A 16,859-nucleotide genomic window follows, 5' to 3' on the forward strand; every position below is an offset into this window, starting at 1 on the left:
GACGTAACCCTAACAAAGCCTTTTTGTTCCCCCTCTGTAGAAATGAATGTAATCAACACCACCCATTCGAGGAGCAGATGAGAGAATTCCTCCTCCAGCCTTATGTTCCTCTGCTTTTGTTGTGGTTGTTTTCTTTTCCCAACTCCATGATCTTTGCCAGGTATTCTGAATAAAGGGAGGAAAGAGGCAGCATTGGCATGGAAGAGAGAGACCAAAGTGCCGATGGCTAGGTAGAGGGGGGGCGGGGTTCAGAATTTTCCCTAGGAAGTTGTGGAATGGGGATATTTTCATGTGTCCTTTTCTCTACCTCTCCTTCCTCCTCTTTTCTCTCCATTATAGTCTGAGGTAGACCCATTCCATCAAGCCTTGATCTACTGACTTCTCCACATTTACAGGAGAAAAGAAGAAACTGTTTTAGTTTAAAGCATTGATATTCTAGGTTCTGTTAGTCAAAGCCAATGCAAATCCTTGTATTCCCCACAGAACATTCCATTATTCTATTCTTTCCACAAACTTTTTTTTTAAAAAAAGATAGGGTGATAGCTATGCATTCAGTGGGAATGTCCAATGGTAAATAATACTACTTCTTAAACCAATAAGTAAGTGTGAGTTAAAATATATATATATATATATGATAAATCTGTGATTATAGGTTTAGGCTTGTAATTCTAACCACTCAGGAAGCTGAGATCTGAGAATGATGGCTCCATGCTCCACCTGGGTAACAAAGGCTTGGAGACTCTTATCTCCAATGAGCCACCAGAAACCCAGAAGTGGAGTTATGGCTGAAAGTGGTAGGGTGCTAGCCTTGAGCAAAAGAGCTCAAGGACAGCACCCAGGCTCTAAATTCAAGCCCTATGACCCACGAAAAGGAAAAAAAAATCAGATTAGTAAGATGAAGACTCGAGGCACAGTGGGCATGAGATACAGAGTAATGAGATTTAAATGCTGGAGCCCAAGACCTTTTGAAGATGATTGAAGGCGTGACACAGGTGGAATCGAGAGGTTAATCAAGACAGGGAGCCTCTCCATCTTTGGGGTGGAGATCAGTGCTAGCTGTGCTTTAAGCCTAACCACCCCATCTGACAATGATACCTTTCCTCCTTGACTTTGTCCTATACATGTGGGAAGGCTGGGAAGGCTCATTCATGTGTGGCAGTCACCCCAATGCATTTCAAATATGGAAGTCATTTGACTGATCCATAGATGAGATCATATAGGCTTAAAATAACTTCTTACCACCAGGGCCACTGCTGAAGATGCTGTTAGACAGTCACTGCCATTCATCCAGTGGAACAGGGAAAAGAACCCACAAAGCTATTGGTAGCTCAGGAATAAAGGCAGGTGGAGAGAAAGAATCCAGCACCTGCCATCTTCATCCCAGAATATCTCCTGTCAGGGAATATATCATTCTCATGGCTACAAGCTCAGGGAGGTTGTAGAGTGGAGTCAGGTGAGGGGTGGGACTGGTTTCTTTAGGAAGCTGCTGGCTATTCAGTCTGTTCTATGAATATCTGTCAACTACCTAATGTGACATTCACTGAGATCCAGTGGTTAGAAAAGTCCCCTGTCCTTCTGAAGCCCACAAACAAGCAGAAATTGAGAGTTGAGAGAGAGAGAGAAAGCCAGAGCCAGAGAGATGGAGAGACGGAGAGAGAGACAGAGATGGAGAGAGTTGGGGGGTTTGGAGGAAGTGACAGGAAAGTGGCAGAAAAAGGATGTTAAAGAACAGTATTTATGTGGGTCTTAGTTAATCTCTGCAAAAACTAGGAAAAACACTATCATTTCCATTGTCTTCATTGTAGGGCTGAGAAAGTTTGAGATAATTGTCCCCAAATGGCTTTCAAAGTAGCATAAACAACCCCATAAACAGAATTCTCCTCTAGGTCAGTCTGACTCTACCACTTTGTCAGTGGTTGGATGTATGAATGAATGTCTTCTATCCATTTCTTAGTTTGAGGGTTTATGCTGGTTTCATTTCTCTGTGAAACTCACCGTCAATCTAAGCTACCCCAACAGTGACAAGGGGTAAAATCCAGTTTACCAAGAACTGCAATCAAATATAATGAAGAGGACAAGTCGGCCCTCTTATAGATTTAGAACATTTAACCCAAATCATTTTGCTAGGGCATTAAAAATGATCACACTATAATCCTGGTCTCTTTGTGTGCCTGTATTTTATGGCCATACTGTGGCTTTCATGTGTGGGCAGATGGCTGTGAGGAATCATTATTGATTATAAAGTCCATTATTTGGAACTTTTATCCCCCGACTCCCCAAACACAACCCCCCGCCCCGCCTCCGATTGCAAAGCAATGGAATGAATTTTTAATAACGCAGTCCAATCAGATGTTTATAATAGTAGATGACACCAGCACATTAAATTCTAGCCACTTTTCTCAGGGCTTTAAGGCACATCATTTCATCTGATCCTGGCATCGCCTCTCTGAAATGGTTCTGATTAGCACCATTTCATGTGACAAAGGATTCCGGCTCAGACAAAACCACACGTCCATTTTTTGGGCAATAACTATTCGTCACAGTCAAGTCAGAACCAGCTGAGGGGCCCATCAACTTAGGAATGGCTGCTGAAATGGGGTTGATATTCCCTGTGGAATATCATTCTGCCAGAAAGAGGAGTGAAGTTTGGCCATTTGCAGGGAGATGTGTAGAACTGGAGAAGCAGCATGATGTGCAGATATATGGCTATTTGTCAGACCCACCTAGTTCACTTGTGCATCACCTTACGAATATATCACTATCTTTTAGTGGCAGCACTTCAGTCCTTCTCTCTTGGAAGGTTTCAAGTGTGTAAGCCGATGTCATCGACTGTCGTCACCATGCTAGACTGACCACACTTGGGTTTCCCAGCGTTCTCAGTGGCTTCCGCTTCTGTACCCCTCTCTCCAATATTGAAGAGATGAGTAGAAAAGAAGGTACAATGACAATTAGGAAATGCTCATTCTAGGCCCAATTCTGCCCTCCCTCTGGCCCTGTGATCCTGAGTAAATCCACTTCAAACATTGGGACTCTGTTTCCCCATCATTAAGAAATGAAGGGATACGGCTAAACAAAGTCTATTATGATTGATGATGATTATTTTATCTCTGATAGTGCTGTTTGAATGAACATAGACTTTTCCCTGGTGTCTTCCCCCTCTTGGCTGGGGCAAATATGCGGGTTCTCTAGCTTCTCTTCATCCTAGCGTCAAGGAAAGCTCCTGTTAAAAACACTACAAACTCCCACCAGCTCTGTCTGCAGGGTGAATGGCTCCCTGGTGATTTCATCTTCAGGGAACTTTGGTGGGGGGGGGGAAAAAAAGCAACACACAAAAAACCCAAGCTGCTCAGCTAATTGGATTTCATGGCTGATATGCTTTGATGTGCTATTTGTTCTAGTTAAAATATTTACTCTTGAAAAAAGATCTTGGCTGTCGAAACCCAAAGTTCCACAGTGTGGGTTGAGGGTACTGCAGGGTGAGGAGGAAGGGTTTGTAGAGAGCCTCCCGAATGCTTCGGAACAGCCACGAGTCACATAATCGTATCTGCTGGTCCAGGTTGCCATGACGACACCTGTTCCTTAACTTCTCCAGGACTCAATTTCCTTGCTTGTAACGGTGGGGGGGGGGGGGTTAACATTGTACGAACCTCACTGATGACTGAGAGAGCTATTTTGCTTTTGCAACATGCCTGACACCTCAAATACAGTGTTTTTCCATTGATCCAAGGAGAGCTGTTCAGTTTTCCCATTTGTGTGTATGCCCGTGAGTGCATGCCACCACCCGAGCTCAGGGCCTGGGTGCTGTCCCTGAGCTTTTTTTGCTCAAGGCTAGCATCAATGTCAACTGAGCCACAGCGCTCCTTTTGGTCTTTTAGAGGGGGCAGTAGTTAATTGGTGAATCTCAGGGATATTCCTTTCTGGGCTGGCTTTGAACTGTGATCCTCAGATCTCAGCTTCCTGAGTAGCTAGGAGGACTGGCACGAGCCCATCAGCACCCAATCCGTTATCCCAGTTTTACAGGTCTGGAAAGTAGATTGGTGGGGCTCAAGTTCCTAACCCAGAAGTGATTTTAATGTGTATATGATGGAAATGGGATTCCAACTCCGGTCTCTACTGATCTGAACACTTAAATTGCTGACATGGCTGAATGGGAAGGTAGCCAGGTGGTTTGGTTTTTTTTTTTTTTTTCCCAGTCCTGGGCTTGAGCTCAGGGTCTGAGCACTGTCCTTGGACTTTCTCAAGGCTAGAGCTCTACCACTTGAGCCTCAGCACCACTTCCGGCTTTTTTCTATGTATGTGGTACCGAGGAATCGAACCCGGGTCTTCATGCATGCTAGGCAAGCACTTTAACCACTAGGCCAAACTCCCGGCCTGCCAGGTGGTTTGGTTATACAACTGATCCATTCCCAGGGTCTCTGTGTCCTAAGAGGTGCAGTTTTCCACGTTGGGTGGTTAGACAGATGAATTAGTTGGCTGATCCATTCCTGTTAGTAGTGGAACAGTCTCGGGGTAGCACATTCCTCAGGTTCTGGGGTGATTTTGCTTCTTCCCTCCTTGTCATGCTCAGCTCAAGGGCTGTAGACTCATTTTATAATTCTCTGTCTTCCTTCCTGGCTAGCCCGGCTCTGGCTGCATCTGCTTTGATATGCGTTCCTGGTTTGATCTCTTATTTATGAGAGGCAGTTTTCACAGACAAAACAGAGAAGCAGGCCTTTCCATCCCAGCAGCAAATGTTTGCTTCACTTCTGGAGCAGGAGGCAGGGAGCCATGGCTTGACTGCTCTGTACCCGCACCTGAGACCAGGGCCAGAATCTGGACACTGGGTGGGGACATTTAGCTCATCGCCGTATTTTGCACCCACTGCACAAATGGGCCGTGTATTTTGCACCCACTGCACAAATGGGCCGTGTATTTACACCCAGGCTCGGCTCGGCCTCGGGGAGACCCAATGCTTTCCCTCCCCTGCACCACCTATTAATATATCGAAACACTAACCCACTGTGTGGTGGTGTTGAGAGATCAGACTTTGCTGGAGTCATGACAGGATAATGAAATTACAAGGGTGGGGACCCTCCTGACAGATCAGTGACCTGTAAAAAGAGAAAGGGAGATTAGACTTCCCCCTTCCTCCACCTGTGAAGAAAGAGATAACGAGAAAGCACCAAGGACTCCATACAGAAAGAGCTCTCACCAGAGGGCAGCCAAGCTGGATAACCTGGGTGTCAGACTTTCAGCTCCTCTGAATGTAAGAGAGAGATGTTTGTTACTTTTCACCGTATGGCATTTTGTTCAAGGACAGATGAAGATAGATTGCTCTTTGGCAGAGAAGCCAATCTAGATTGCTGGATCCACTTTGAGTTTGCTAATGTAGATGGGCAGTTAGCAACTCCAGCAGAATGAAGCCTAAACCGAATGGAGGTGGCTGTGAGCCGTTTGAGTTTAGGTGGTTTGGGAAATATAACTTGAAAGGACAGGCATGTCTGGAGAGTGCTGTCTCCCTTACTGGTTTTGGCATATTTAAGTTAGGGAATCCTCAATTTACTTTGAAATTAGTTCTTTTGAAAAACATATCCTACAAAGTTGATGTAATGGTATATTTTATGCTATATGAACTTCAATTTTAAAATGTAGTAATCAACCAAATTAATCTATTAGGGTCTAGATTTATGTATTAATATGTTAATCAATTAATGTATTTACTAATCTACAGATATAAATCTATAAATCTGTCTACAGTACATGCATTTATATATAATATATTTAGTGTATGTATTACAGCATATACAATCCAGTAATATACACTATACTATCTATATACTATATATACTATACTACTATATATTATATTTAATAATATAATTATACCATATTCTAAATGTTTTTATAATGTGTTGTAAGTATATAATATAATACATTTATAAATATAGAGGCTGGGAGTTTGACTCAGTGGTAAAGTACTTGCCTAGAATGCACAAAGACCTGGGCTCTATTCTTCCATATCACATACACAGGAAAGCTGGAAGTGGTAGAGAACTAGCCTTGAGTAAAGCCCAAGGACAGTGCTCAAGCCCTGAGTTTAAGCCCCAAGATTGGGAAAAAAAATAAATATAATCTATAAACATATTTTCTAATAATATAGTATACTATAATAAGAGTGTATATTACAAATATATTAAACACGCTAGCTATATATTAGTACATTATATATCAATACATTATATACTAGTATATATTAATCCATACTCTGACCAATAAATGAGTTTATATTGACATGAACATGATTCTGTGTCATAGAGCTGTGATAATGGATGAATGGGTATGTGCCAGCCCAAATGGGTCTTTGAAAATAATGTCAAGGATAAACAAATGCTGCAGGGAATAGATGAAACTGTATACCACAGTTCTATATGTTGTTGCATGTTGTTTATGGGATTTACACATGGCTTTAGTAATCTCTCCAGCAAACACATGAATAAGAAGATTGCTCAGCTGATAAAGAGCAAGCTGTCTATAAAGCCTGAGTGAACTTGGGAGAGGCAACGAGGAAAATTCCAGTGTTACCGAGTGTTAGTCTAGATGTTAAATACACCCTAACGGATGTAAATAAACATTAACTTTTAATTGCAGAGGGTGGATATGTAGGTGTTGGGTTTATTATGCTGTATACCTTTCGATATAATTTTTTCTCATTTAAAACCACGCTTGGTTATGCACAGAATGCTGTTAGAAAACAGAAAAGAAAATGGCCTCAGTGCTTGTTTGGGGAAGAGGAGTGGTGGGACATTTATTTGTGCTTTGTGAGATGAGGGCAGCTGCCTAAAAACTGTGCCCCTTTCCCGTCTGCTGTTCAAAGGTGGTGTTAGGAGAATGTGCCTGCAGGGGTGTAGCGAGCAGAGAATTAAACTTAATTAAACATGGAGAAGAATCCCTGGGTACAGAATTTGTGCTTAATGATTATTAACTGCTATCGGTACACGGATGTTACACATGATATATATATATATATATATATACATATATATTTAAATTATGCCATCTGTTTTGTTTGTATTTTTGGAAGCTTATTTAAAAGAAACATTAGTATATGTCTTCTAACTTCTGGTAGTGTTTGACTTTTTTTTTCCCTTCCTAAGGTAGAAAAAAAGCTATATTGGCTTGGTGATGCTTTTCTCAACTTGTTACATGTATTTACAAATAGCTAGGCACAAACATACACAACGCATACACCATCCATGCACCTGCCATGATCTATTCATCCATCTCTGTCTACACTTACATACATGACATGAGTGTGTGCATTGATGCATACAGCACTTGCCCATGGAATGTACATTTCCACCGTTAAGTTGGCTACTCCACACCGTATGAAAGACAGAACTGAGATGCCTGGGTTCCTTGTTCTAGAGCCCAAGGCTCTAGAATGTGCAATTTGTAGTGATCTGAGAGAAAGGCTTTAATCTGAGGCAACTGGTGCACTAGCATGACATAGAAGAAAGGCCTCACACTAGTAGTCAGCAGTTTCAACTAGCCGGCAGGTGTGTGCTTTGTGTAATTCCTACATTGTTTTAAACTCAATTAATGAATAAAAAAATCCTGAATGGTGTTTGATCTTGGGTAAGTTACATCTCCTCCCTTTCTCTCTCTCTCTCTCTCTCTCTCTCTCTCTCTCTCTCTCTCTCTCTCTCTCTCTCTCTCTCTCTCTCTCTCTCTCTCTCCCTACCCCCCCTTATAACCTGAAAAATGAAAGTTAATGCTGTTTCAGTGAGCCCTAAATGAGAGATTGCCAAGTGTGTATGGTCGTGTCCACAAACGAGCACACTGCGTAACTCAGCGCCTCGTGAGTCTTTGACTTTAGTCTCTAATGGCAGGGCGTCGCTTTCCAGTCTGATGAACCGAGAAGCAATGTTGATGGCTTTTTCATTCCACTTCAGAATCCAATAGCCGCAGTGGGCACTGCAGCCACATGACCTCCAGATGTCCTTTGAAGGAACTGCTCCTCCTGTAGGCGACGGGCTGGGAAGTGGTGATGCCTGGCCTGGGGGTGGGGAGTGGGGTGCTGGATTGGGGCCCATGGTTGAGCTCCAGGGCCTTGTCTTCCTTTGGGATTTCAGACTAGGTGTCCCAGGATGGTAGGAGAAACAGCTCAGATTCTTGGATGATGGGCAGGACAGTTGTTAAATGAGATGACAGAATGAACAATTTGCAGAAGTCCTCCCTGCAGGTTCTGTCACGGATCGTCCCCAACGTGGGAATCTCCTAAGAGGCCTCTCAGACTTGTGAACTGAAACACATGTAATACGATCGAGCGGACATGAATGCATTGCGTATCTTTGTATGTCTCATCCTAGCATCAGACCCAACACAGGACACAGCTCAGTGGGAGTTCATTCAATCTGCCTCGGAATAGCTACTTTGCTAGTCCTGGACCTAGGTGTTGTCCCTTAGCTCCTTTCATTCAAGGCTGGCACTCTACCACTTGAGCTACAGCACCACTTCTGGCTTTTTCTGTAATTAATTGAAGATGAGAGTCTTGAGGACATTTCTGTCTGGCTGTTTCTGTCTGGGCTGGCTTTGAACTGTGATCCTCAGATTTTATCTTCCTGAGTAGCTAGGATGACAGATATGAACCACTGGTACCTGGCTTACTTTTTTTTTTTATGCCAGCCCTGGGTTTGAGCTCAGGGTCTGAGCACTGTGCTTGGACTTTCTCAAGGCTAGAGCTCTACCACTTGAGCCTCAGCACCACTTCCGGTTTTTTTCTATGTATGTGGTACCGAGGAATCGAACCCGGGTCTTCATGCATGCTAGGCAAGCACTCCACCACTAGGCCAAACTCCCAGCCCTGCTTTTTAATTTTTAAAGTATTTCATAGGAAAATTTCCAACGTGTACAAAAAGTAGGACAATTATATAATAAACTTCCAGGCACTAATCCCGTGGCTTCCACAGTCATTAACATTTACAGGTCTGGGTCCAGATCTTCTCCCAAGCTTTTATTTCTATAATAATTTAAAGCAAATAAGATATTCTAGCATTTTACTCACAAGTACATTAGTATGCATCAATAACAGATAAAGACATTTAAAGGCCACATCGACATTTGACAATAATTTCTTATGTCTCATCTGTTGCTTAGTGAGTGTTCAACATTCTGTATTTGCCTTAGAAATATAGTTATGGCTTTTTTTCAGAGCAAGATTCAAATTCCTTACATTGTAACTATAGTAATGGTTTAGGTCCATCAGTTACAATAGCGAATATCCTTTTCTCTACATGCTTATTTGTCTTACAGATGCCCCATATTCTGGATTTGACTGATGATAATCATATTTCTTCCCAACATCATACTCTGTGCCCTTTATTTCAAACTATATGTGTCCTTTACATACAGCCAGAGGCATTACTTGTCTTCTTGTGGTTGAAAATAGTGATTACCAAAGGATGCACATTTCAAGTTATTTATTCATAGGTGTTCTCCTATTAAAAACCCTTTGAGGGGCTGGGAGCATGGTAGAGTGCTTGCCTAGCATTCATGACGACCCAGGTTCGATTCCTCAGTATCACATATATGGAAAACAGCTGTGCTGTGCTCAAGTGGTAGAGCTCTAGCCTTGAGGAATGCTCAAGGACAATGCTCAGGCCCTGAATTCAAGCCCTAGGTCTGGCAAAACAAAAAACAAAAACATTTGATGCTGGGTGCCGGTGGCTCATACCTGTAACCCTAGCTACTCAGGAGGCTGAGATGAGAGGATCTCAGGTCTCACACATGTTAGGTAAACATCCTGCATTGAGGAAGGCTTTCATGTAGTAGGCAAGCTAAATCCCTAGCTTATAACCTCTGATTTTTTTTTTAAAGCTCCCTGCTTTCAAAATACAAAAAGTGCCTGTAGTTTCTTTTGCTCATCTCCTACTGAGCCCTAAAATCCAGCACTTCCCAGGTAGCCATACTTACTTTTCATAGGGAATTGCATATAGAAACAATTCATTATGAATGGGCTGGTGACACTAATAGTCAATGTTTGGAAACACACACTGTTTTAGTAAAAAGAACATAAGTCCTGGATCCAGGCCGATATATTCTTGGTTCAGATAAAAGTTACTCCTTAAAAAAATGTGTTTTGATTTTCTATTTGCTTGTGCTTTCACTTAGGTACAACATGACACAAGCCTTGTATGTGTGTGATATCTATTCATATGTGTGAAGGGACAATTTAAAACTAAAAATAACAACACCGTTATTAACATAAAGATTAATAGAAATCATTGAAGTTTTTTTTTCCCTCTGTTGGCATACATCCCACTCTGAATATGAATCCAAATATTTACATGGAAACCACTCAAGTTTGGTCTCTGAAGGATTGTGCTGGTAATTTGTTTTTTTTTTGTTTTTTTGTTTTTTTTTTGCCAGTCATGGGCTTGAGCTCAGGGCCTGAGCACTGTCCTTGGACTTTCTCAAGGTTAGAGCTCTACCACTTGAGCCTCAGCACCACTTCCGGCTTTTTTTTAATCTATGTATGTGGTACCGAGGAATCGAACCCGGGTCTTCATGCATGCTAGGCAAGCACTTTAACCACTAGGCCAAACTCCCGGCCTGTGCTGGTAATTTTACACACAAGTCAGATGCTCCTTTTTTTGTCTCTACAACCTTCACCTGTATCCTTCCAGCCTTTCAGTGCTGATGTTAACTACTTGAAGTTAGCAGCTGGTCTATAAGTTAATAAGGAACCTTGCCCCACCCCAGCTCTTCCCTGACCTCAGATTCTACTCAGTTATAGGATCCCCTAACACCCTGGCACTTGTGTCTAGTTGATGATCCTTTGGGGGGATTCCTGCACTCTCTTCCTATGTGGTAGTCTGTTAGAAGGACTTTTTGGGGGGGTTCCTGCACTCTCTTCACGTGTCGTGGTCTGTTAGAAGGACTTGGCAGAACTTAGCCAAGTCCTGTGGTTACTTTAATGTCATGTCCTTACTATATAGGACACACACAACCAGAGGAGAGTAGGGTACAAAGGTTGGGGAGTGCCCCAAGTGTGGGAGTGCCTGTCCTCGTGGGGCAGGCCAACTTGCCACCCATTGATACGTCTTCCAATCAGTGAGGTCCCTGTGTATGGAGGTTTCATCACAATCACCATTGACCCACCGATCAAATCAATGGCCAGTCGATTGAATTCAACCTCCAGACTCCTTCACTTCCTTGGAGGCCCAGTGGCTGAAAAAATCCAAGCCCTCTAGTTATTTGGACTTTTTTCCCCCCTGCTGACCAGTGTCCATCCCCAAATCATCTTTATCACTTGGGCCACACCTCCACTTCCAAGTTGGATGGATTCAAATTCAACCGACCTGAACTGGGCTATGGACATTTCTATCACTGAAAATGTACTCAGGCAATTGTTTGCTAGATGATGAAGGTTGCAGTTAGAAGTGTTCACAGACAAGTGTGCGTGTGTGTGTGTGTGTGTGTGTGTGTGTGTGTGTGTGTGTGTGTTCTCTGTCAGTTGAGAGAACCCTGAAGAAATAACAGTGTAATAACAAGCCCTCCTGGAGAGTCAGCATCCTGGTTTTAGGTAAAATCTGGAGTCTTAAAATGCCAGAAAATAGAGAAGCAGCAAAGACCAGTCCCCACTCTGAGGGGGGTTGGGGGGGCTAGGCAGGTCAAAAGCATACAGAAGTCGACTGGACAAACTTCTGATGGCTGAGGCTAGAAGAATTGTTCAACCTAAACATCAAGTAGAGTTAAATGGTAGCCCAGTGCATAAGATAAAATATCTACAAGTGCATACTGTTTAGGTAAATCATTTAAATAAAAATCTTCCATAAAGAAGAAATCTTAAATAATTTACTTGGACATTCTTTATTCAAGGAGGGAGATAGCTAGTTCTGACTGCCTTCAGTGTGTGAGGAAACCTGAAAAGCCAAGTTTACCACCACCAGCCATAATTTCTTTTCTTTTTTGGGGGGGGGGGACTGGTGCTTGAACCCAGGACCTTGTCCTTGCTGGGTGAATGCTTTGCCATTAAGTGACACCCAGCCCTGCCAGCCATAATTTCATGTGGACTACATGGACCCTACATAGCACAGTACAGCGCTGTACCTTAGTGTGCTTTTCCTCTAAAAGACTCAGTGTCATCAGGAGAATAAATGCAGGGAGGCTTGGAACCTTCCAAAACCTATTTGACCAGTGGTACTATTCAAACTCTCAAGGTGATCTCAAACAAGTCAGAGAAACAGCGATGTGGAGACCTGACGGCGAAATATACTTTCCAGGCCCTACATGGGAATCTCAGCATGGAGAAAGGACTTCCAGTGAACCCAGAGGTAGCTAAAATTCAGTAACATGTCACTATGGGTTTATTAGTTGTGATGAGTGCTAGTGCAAGAAAGTAAAAATAAGAAGACCCATGCCCAGGCTGTATGGAGACCCTGTCTTCTTTCCAGGACTTTTTTTTTCTTCTTCTTCTGTGAATTTAAACTTGTCTTACAATGAAGAGTTTCTAGTTAAAAGAAAATGCTCTTCTTTTGCAGAGTCTCAGCTGAATGGAAAGGGAGAAAATGACTCATTATACCACCCTGTTCCCAAACCCATTCACTATGTTCCTAAGTAGAAATTGGATTATCTAACTGTTACACCGGAGGTGTGACTTTCTAATAGACTTAACATTTTTCAGGTGGTATTTACATCTTAAAAGAGGCTTTTATTTACTCAAATCTCAAAAAAAATACCCAGAAAAGGGATTTCTGAGCAGAGCCTTTTGAAGCTGTATGCCTGTGATGCCATAGGCCATCTAGGGAGGGCAGGTGGACAAAACCACAGAGCTCCACCCACTTTCCAACAGGCTTCTGAGCTCTGCCTAGGCAAAAGATACTGGCCTTTGCACAATATACTTAATTAAAATTTCAACGGACTATCGAAGTAGAGACAGAACTCAGTGCATGGGAGGGAAGATGGTGAATGATACCAGACAGATCAGGGTTTAATTATGAGGGCAACAATGACACCTTTATAGCTTGGGTGTTGCTGTGTGATGCTTGGGTCTTGCTGGTTCCTAGGTACCTTATTATGTGTGTTCAAGTGGCACTAAGTGTGAACTTTAGTCACAACCCTACATCAGGCTTTCTATGGTTAGCTGGTGGTAAGGATCTGATGGCTTTTTCCGGCCCGTGCTGGCTTCAAATCATGATCCTCAGATCTCAGCCTCCTGAGTAGTTAAGATGACCGGCCTTACAAGGGATAATGATAAGATGTATTATGCCTAAGTGACATAATACACACAAAATACCAAATATAGTATCTAACACACAAAGGATGCTTGAAAAGGTGATGGTTGTGATTTATTACTAGCACCACCGCTATCACCATTATCCACCTCTTCTTCACTGGCTCTTTCATTCAGAGCTGAGGACAAGTTACTAGCATTCCTAAGCTTCATTTACTCATGTAAAAGGCATAGGGGTGGGGGCAGGGGTGGGAGTGGTGTAAAAGTGGAGGTTCTATACACCATTCCTGTGATGATTGCCAAAGAAATGCTTCTGCTGTGGGGTTTTCACTAGTGTAAGGGCACACATGTTTTTGTCTATTTCTACCTAACATCTCTATCAATCTGTCCATCCATCCATCCATCCATCCGTCCATCTATCTAATCTATTGTTATCATATCTGTCTGTTGCCTCTATTTCTATCCTTTATTAATCTATCTGCACATCTATCCTGTTTGTTTCTTTGTCTCTGTTTAATATTTAAACGCACAAGTCCAGGTTATCCTAGGCCTGGTTAAGAAAGCAGAACTGCACTGAAATGTGTTGTTACTAATAACGGCAAGGAACGCTTACATGATTTCACATGAATTCTTGGTTTTGAAAAGGCGCTGAGAGATTTGTGTCTCAGAGGAGATTCTCAGATAGTGCATACACATGAAGGGAACTTTACTCTGCAGTAATTTAAGGGATTTTTTTAAAAAATTTGTTTTGGATGAGACCTCACTACCCCCAGCACCATGAATTGAGAGTATAAAATAAATCCGAGGCCAGGAGCTTGTCTCAACTTCAAGGTTTTGCCCCATGACACATATATTTTGAATTAAAATATTCTTGGTGTTTTCTTACTGGTGGCAACGAGGCCAGGAAGAAATCATTAGTAATTCTGGGCACTTTGAAGCTTGGAGTCAGGCATGTTTCTTTTATTTTCCAATGTACTTCTCCATATTGTAGAATCTTTTCAGAGCAGTTGGACAATAAATATTGAAAAATTTATAGTCACAGCGCAGTGATTAAATATGCTTTGTTATCCCGGTCGTCTTTGTCTCTCCATTGACACCTGTCTGCAATCACACTAAAATACCCATTTACTTCCTCTGTCCCAGCCAGGAAACACGCAGACAAAATATTCAGGTTGCCTGCCTGAGCTCAACTCTCAGATGTGTTGGATTAATGAGGAATCTAGCATGGAAAACGAAGGCAGAGAACTGGGAGAGAAGTTCTCCTAGGAATTGTAAAACACGTTCACTGAGGATACACAGGCATTCTTGTGCAGTTCAAAGCCAGGCATGGGGGTAGCTTAAGCTTATCATCCTAGCTACGTGAGAGGCAGAGACCTGGATTTACAGGCCAGTCCTGCCCAAACCCACCACCACTAAAACGAAAATGCTTTCAGGATTCCATCTCAGCCAAAGGCTGGGGCATGGTAGCGATAAACTGTCATTTGCAGCCACCCGGGAAGCGTATGAGAGATTGGCATAACTGAGGTCAGCCCTGCCATAATGCAAGATCCTGTCTTTAAAAAAGAAATCCATAAGTGGCTCACTCCTGCCGTCCCAGCTGCTTGGGAGACTGAGATCTGAGGGTCATGGCACAAAGCCCTCCCAGGCAGGAAAATCTTTAAGAATCTTATTTCCAATTAGCTACCAAAAATCTAGAAGTAAAGCTGTGGCTCAAAGGGCAGAGGTATCAGCTTTGAGTGACAAAGCTAAGGGAAAGAAGCCTTGAGTTCAAGGTCTTACCCAGGGTGAGATTGATTGGAGCACAGTATACCTGTGTGGACATATAATCACAAACTTCCTTTCTGTATCACTACTATAAGCCAATAAAAATAATTACCAACACCCACATAAGTGCCGGCAGAATGTGGGCCTAGCAAGTGTGAAGCCCTGAATTCAAATCTCAGCATCACCAAAAATCATATTCCCCAACTCTTGTTTTTCACCATGACTTTACCTAGCCGTACCTAGACAGTTGGTTAAAATTTTTTTTCTTTTCTGGATGATTTCATTTTCTTTCTTCAGCAATCCTCCAGGGATTTGGTGGTTATGGAACCTGCAGATGCCTGCCCATGTCCTGTGGTATTCATAGCATAGACTCTGTGCACCCATGCCAGGCCTCACCTTCTTTAGATCCTGGCTCCAGTTCCCCAATATGCAACTTTAGGAACATTATTTCATCTCTCTGTGACTCAGTTTCCTCATGTGCAAGATGAGGATGGTAACATCAGATCGCCCTTAAGCAGAGTTGCAAATAAAGACTCTATAAAATTGGATACTAATGAGATGTTTAACTCACTGTTACTTTACTCAGGCTTTCCAGTAAATGTAAGTGATCAGAGACAATCTCTTGTATTTAGATCCTGACAACCTTTGTTTTTTTGATGCCAGTCTTGAGGCTTGAACTGGGAGTCTGGAAGCTGTTCCTGAGGGGATTTTTTTTTTCTCAAGCTACTTGCTCTACCACTTGAGTTACAACTCTGCTTCTAGTTTCTTGTTGATTGAATGGAGCTAAGAGTCTTATGGACTTTGCTACCCTGGTTGGCTTCGAACTGTCATGCTTAGATCTCAGTCTCCTGAGTAGCTAGAGTTACAGATGTGAGCCACTGGCACTGGGCTCAGACCTTGACAAGGTTTAAGCAAGTCAGGTTTCAATCTCATTTCAGGGAGCCAAAGGATTCTGATCTTTCCTGACAGTTTGGAAATCTCTCTTGCTTATCTCAAGCAAACACTTACATGATCTTATTGCATAAATGCTTGGTTTTAAAATTTTCCCTGGTAAATTGCATTAAAAATTTATGCGTTAATCAAAACAACTCTCCAGTTAGAATGGCCAGGATCAAAAAAACTAATAACAACAGATGCTGGAAGGGATGTGGCCAGGAGGGATCACTACTGCACTGTTGGTGGGAGTGCAAACTCCTTCAACCACTATGGAAAGCAGTATGGCAGTTCCTCAAGACTAAACATAGAACTCCCCTATGACCCAGCAATTCCACTACTTGGCATTTACCCAACCTTACAGAAACAAGGGCATACTAAATCCACTAGCACAACAATGTTCATTGCAGCACTATTTACCATAGCAAAGATATGGAACCAACCCAGATGCCCCTCAGTTGATGAGTGGATCAACAAGATGTGGTATTTGTACACAATGCTGCTGTCAGAAAGAACGACATCGCCCCATTTGTAAGGAAATGGAAAGACTTAGAAAAAATCCTATTAAGTGAAGTAAGCCAGACTCAAAGGAACTTAGGCTCAATGGTTTCCCTCATTCGTCATAATCAGTAGAAACCTTGTGCTCTACTAGCAGAGATCTGCAATAGAGCAAAATCTTGATACATAAGTCCATACAGTATGACGTTAAATGAAAGGACCTCTAGGATATAGAAACAAAAGCCATATAATGAGTGATTGTTGTCCTTAATGTACTGTTATCTCTCATCTCTTTTGCTGTCCCTTGGTTATCTCATATTGTTACAGTATTTTGCTTTGTTATCTAATATATTGGATATATGCATATTTGGTTATTTGAAATTGGATAGGGAAGGGGGGAAAACAAGATGAGGAGTGAGGGTGGAGAGGAGGGAAATGGGGACCAAGACAT

Source organism: Megascapheus bottae, chromosome 36 (genome assembly GCF_031878675.1).
Source record: "Megascapheus bottae isolate mThoBot1 chromosome 36, mThoBot2.hap1, whole genome shotgun sequence".
Lineage (NCBI taxonomy): Eukaryota > Metazoa > Chordata > Mammalia > Rodentia > Geomyidae > Megascapheus > Megascapheus bottae.